The sequence below is a fragment of the Diceros bicornis genome, chromosome 4 (genome assembly GCF_020826845.1).
Source record: "Diceros bicornis minor isolate mBicDic1 chromosome 4, mDicBic1.mat.cur, whole genome shotgun sequence".
In the NCBI taxonomy this organism is placed as follows: domain Eukaryota; kingdom Metazoa; phylum Chordata; class Mammalia; order Perissodactyla; family Rhinocerotidae; genus Diceros; species Diceros bicornis.
In genome coordinates this window covers 43068944-43074943 of record NC_080743.1, presented here as the reverse complement: position 1 = coordinate 43074943, position 6000 = coordinate 43068944, and positions in this window count along the sequence as shown.

The window sequence follows — 6000 nt, the reverse complement described above, 5'->3', positions numbered from 1 at the left end:
GGCGGCGTCCCACATAAAGTGGAGGAAGATGGGCATGGATGTTAGCCCAGGGCCAGTCTTCCTTGGCAAAAAGAGGAGGATTCGCAGATGTTAGCTCAGGGCCGATCTTCCTCACACGCACAAAATATATATATATATACACAAAACAAAAACTGAATTGAAGGAAAAAATAGGCAGTTCTACATACTCCACTCACAATAATGGATAGAACAACCAGATAGAAGATAAGTAAGGAAATTGAGGACTTAACACAATAAACTAGCTAGGTCTAACAGACATACAGAATACTCTACTCAACAACAAAAGCATACATACATTCTTCTTAAGTGCATGTGAGACATTTTCTGGGATGGATCATATGTTAGGCCACAAATTAAGCCTCAATAGATTTAAAAAGATAGATATCATACAAAGTGTCTTCTACAACCACAGTGGAATGAAGTTAGAAATTAATAACAAAAGTAAAACTGGAAAATTCACAAACTATAAAAATTAAACAAATACACTTTTAAACAACGAATACATCAAAGAAGAAATCACAAGGTTAAATTAGAAAATACTGAGAGATGAATGAAAACGAAAAGACAACATACTAAAACTTATGGGATGAAGTGAAAGCAATGCTAAGGGGAAAATTTATAGCTATAAGCACTTATATTAAAAAAGAAGAAAGATCTCAAATCGACAATCTAACTTTACAACTTAAGGAATTAGAAAAAGAAGAACAAATTAAATCCAAATCTAGCAGAAGAAAAGAAATAGTAAAGATTAGAGTAGAGATAAGTAAAATAGAGAATAGAAAAACAATAGAGAAAAATCAATGAAATAAAAATTCTTCAAAAAAATCAACAAAATTGACAAAATTTTAGGTAGAAGGACTAAGGAAAAAAGAGAGAAGACTCAAATTACTAAAAATCAGAAATGAAAGTGGGGACATTACTATGGATTCTACAGAAATAAAAGGATTATAAGAGAGTACTATGAACAACTGTACACCAAAAAATTGGATAACCTACATGAAATGGACAAATTTCTAGAAAAACAAAATCTACCAAGATTAAATCATAAAGAAATAAAAAATCTGAGTAGAACTATAACTAGTAAGGAGATTGAATTGGTAATCAAAGATCTCCCAACAACAACAAAAAGCCCTTGAGCTGATCGCTCTACTGGTGAATTCTACCAAACATTTAAAGAAGACCAAATACCAATCTTTCTTAAACTTTTTCAAAAAAATTGAAAAGGAGGGAACACTTTCTAACCCATTCTGTGAGTCCAGCATAACCCTGATACCAAAGCCAGATAAAGACACTACAAGAAAAGAAAACTACAGACCAATATCCCTTATGAACATCAATGAAAAATCCTCAAAATACTAGCAAACAGAATTCAGTAGCATATTAAAAGGATTATACACCACAACTAAGTGGGATTTATTCCTGGAATGCAAGGATGGTTCAACATAAAAAAATCTATCAATGTAATATGCCAAAAGAAAATGAAGGGGAAAAAAACTTCACATGATCATCTCAATTGATGCAGAAAAAGCATCCGTCAAAATTCAACACCATTTCACAATAAAAACACTCAACAAAATAGGAATAGAAGGAAATTACCTTCACATAAACAGCCATATATGAAAACTCACAGCAAACATCATACTTAGTGGTGAAAGACTGAAATCTTTTCCTTTAAGATCAGAAACAAGGCAAGGATGTCAACTTTCACCATTTCTATTCAAAATAGTACTAGAAGTTCTAGCCAGAGCAATTAGTTAGACAAGAAAAAGACATAAAAGATATCCAAATTGGAAAGGAAGAAGTAAAATCATATCTGTTCGCAGTTGATATGATCTTATAAGTGGAAAACCCTAAAGATTCCACAAAAAGCTGTTAGAACTAATGAATGAATTCAGCAAAGTAGTAGGATACAAAGTCAACGCACAAAATCAGCTGCATTTCTATACACGAACAACGAACAATTTGAAAAGGAAATTACAAAAACAATTCCATGTTCAACAGCATCAAAAAGAATAAAACACTTAGGAATTAACTTAACCAAGGAGGTGAAAAACTTGTACAAAGAAAACTACAAAACATTGCTGAAGGAAATTAAAGAAGACACAAATAAATAGAAACACATCCCATGTTCATGGATTGGAATGTTATAATATTGCTAAAATGTCAGTATTACCTACAGTAATTTACAGATTCAATGCAATCCCTATAAAAATCCCAATGACATTTTTTTGCATAAATAGAAAAACCCATCCTAAAATTCATATGGAATCTCAAGGGATCCTGAATAGCCAAACAATTTTGAAAAAAAAACAAAAACAAAGGACTCACACTTTCTAATTTCAAAACTTAACTACAAAGCTACAGTAATCAAAACAGTGTGGTATTGGCATAAAGACAGATATATAAACCAATGGAATAGAATAGACAGCCTAGAAATAAGCCCTCACATGTTTGATCAAATGATTTTTGACAAGGGTGCCAAGACCATTCAATGGGGAAAGGTCAGTCTTTTTCACAAATGGTGCTGAGAAAACTGGATATCCACATGCAAAAGTATGAAGTTGGACCCTTACCTGACACCATATATAAAAATGAACTCAAAGTGGATCAAGGACCTAAACATAAGACCTAAAACAATAAAACTCTTAGAAGAAAATATTGAACAAAAGCTTCATGACATTCGATTTGGCAATGATTTCTTGGCTATGACACCAAAGGCACAGGTAACAAAAGAAAAAACAGACAAATTGGACCTCATGGAAATTTAAAAACTATGTGCATCAAAAGACACTATCCACAGAGTAAAAAGGCAACCCAAAGAATGGGATAAAATTTTTGCAAATCATATATCTGATAAGAGATTAATATCCAGAATACATAAAAGAACTCCTAAAACTCAATAACAAAAAACAGGGGCCAGCCTAGTGGCGTAGCGGTTAAGTTGGCACGCTCCGCTTTGGCGGCTCAGGATTTGCAGGTTCGGATCCTGGGCACAGACCAACGCATTGCTTGTCAAGCCATGCTGTGGCGGCATCCCATATAAAGTAGAGGAAGGTGGGCATGGATGTTAGCCCAGGGCCAATCTTCCTCAGCAAAAAGAGGAGGATTGGCAACAGATGTTAGCTCAGGGCTAATCTTCCTCTCTCTCTCACATGCACACACACACACACACACACATACACACACACACACACCAAAAAAAACAACAACTGAATTCAAAAACAGCCAAAGGACTTGAACAGACATTTCTCCAAAGAAGATATACAAATGGTCAGTACGTATATGAAAAGATGCTCAACATCACTAACCATTGGGGAAATGCGAATCAAAACTACAATGAGATGCCACCTCACACCCATTAGGATGGCTACTATCAAAAACCCAGAAAACAAAAAGTGTTGGTGAGAATATAGAGAAATTGGAACCCTTGTGCACTGCTGGTGGGAATGTAAAATGGTACAGCCACTGTGGAAAACAGTATGCGAGTTTCTCAAAAGATTAAAAGTAGAATTACCATATGACCCAACAATTCCACTCTAGGTATATACCCAAAAGATTGAAAGCAGGGTCTCAAAGAGATATTTGTTCACCGATATTCTTAGCAGATTTATTAACAATAGCTAAAATGTGGAGGCAACCCAAGTGTCCATCGATGGATGAATGGATAAGCAAAATGTGGTATATATGTACAATGGAATAGTAGTCAGCCTTAAAAAAGAGAAGTTCTGCAATATGCTACATGGATGAATCTTGAGGGCATTATGCTAAGTGAAATAGGCCAATCACAAAAAGACAAATACATATGATTCCACTTATATGAGATACTTAGAGTAGTCAAATTCTTAGAGACAGGAAGTGTAATGGTGGTTGCCGGGGGCGGGGGGAGGAATGAGGAGTTATTGTTTAATAAGCATAGAGTTTCAGTTTTACAAGATGAAACGAGTTATGAGGATAGTTGGTGGCCATGGTTGTAAAACAATGTGAATGTATTTACCGCCACTAAACTGTATACTTAAAAATGGTTAAGATGGTAAATTTTATGTCATGCAGCAGGTTCCCTGGGTTGTCAGGGCTTGCATTCAGGAAGCATTAGGAAAGTCATGGCAGCTGCATGCCCATGCCAAGTTTCTTCTGCTGAAAGAATCTTTGCTGAGAAATGAGAACCCTGGGGAAACTGCCTGAAAGCCTCAAGGGAAACCTCAAGGTGACTTAGGAGAAGGGCTACAGGGAACCAGAAAAGACTGAGGGTCAGACCCTAGCTCTACCTATCAACTGCACTATGACTCTAGAGAGGTATTTGACTTCTTCATGGCCCTGAGAGTCTGTTTCAGTAGGTTTGGGATGGGATCTAGAAATCTGTATTTTTAATCAGCCCCACATGTGACTCTGATACTAGAACCCTGGTTTGGAGCTATTTCCTAGAAGCGATATTGCCTCGCATCAAGCATGGACCCTGAAGCCAGCCTGTCTGGGTTAATTCCAGCTCCACCAACTTAGGAATTGGGTACTCTTGGGCAAGTTACTTTACCTCACTGTCTCAATTTCCTCATCTGTAAGATGGGGATAATAGTAGTACATACCTCATGGGGTTATTGTGAGGATCAAGTATGCTAATTGCGTAAAGCATTTAGAATGGAGCCAGTTACACAGCAAACACTATGTAAGTCTTCCTCTTATTGTTCCAGAGCTACAAACCTTTATCCACAACTCCAAAATTCAAAATATTCTAAAAATCAATATTTTCCCTGAAGTTTGGCACAAATCAATTTGGCGGCAAAACCTGATCTGAACTGATGGAAGGCTATTAATAGCCCTCGTTTATCCCTTATTCTGTGAATATTAATAAACTTAATTGAAGAAATATTAACACATTTGATTATAGAATGCTGCTCCACACCCAATAGGTATTACCTAATGTACTGCATATTCGTGTATTTCCTAAAAATCTGAAATATTCTCAATTTCAAAACACAGAGTTCTCAGAGAAGGGATTATGGACCTGTATTTTATTATCCTTTGTTGGCCAGAGACCCTGTTTGACAAGCAGACAATGTGAGAAAACTCACCAGCTGGTGGCTGCAGTAGAGAACCATGCACAGGACAGCAGGATGAGAACAGGCCCCAGGACCAGACACAAGTACAGTTCTAGCCCACAGTTCAGAACAAATCTTTTTAGAGGACATTTTAAAATGTCTTCAAGGGCTGCTGCGTGGGCAGAGAAGACATCACTGCAGATAAAAAAATTAATATTCAATTTATTAAATTTAAAATATTGTTTTTTAAAGTTCAGCTTATAGATCTTACTGTATTTATAAATCTAGCAAATGTCAATCACTTTTTTTTTTTTTTTGAGGAAGATTCTTGATAAGTGGTGTGTAGGTCGGCGACCAGGATCTGGGCCTGCAAACCCCGGGCCACCGAAGCTGAGCGTGCGAACTTAACTGCTGCGCCACCAGGCCGTCCCCAAATGTTAATCACTTTTAAGGGGACTTTGAATATCCAATTTATAAACTTAAACTTCTTTAAACATTTCCAAATGCATTTATACATTTATTATATTCAATTTCCTTTTCGGAGTACTTCAATTTTCTGGCAACCCAAATGCAAACAAAATAAAAACAGAATACTATTATTAAAAGTTCCAATAGCATATAGTTTCCAATACTACATATATTTACATATGATTGCAGCTTATAACTTTATTTATTTATTTTTCCCCCAAAGCCCCAGTAGATAGTTGTATGTCATAGCTGCATGTCCTTCTAGTTGCTGTATGTGGGACGCGGCCTCAGCATAGCCAGGAGAAGCAGTGAGTCGGTACGCGCCCGGGATCCGAACCCAGGCTGCCAGCAGCGGAGCACGAGAACTTAACTGCTAAGCCTTGGGGCCGGCCCCTACATATGATTGCAGCTTAAAATTGATTACTAAGTCTAAATTGATCAATTACACATTCTAAATTGGAATCACAAATTACCTTCCC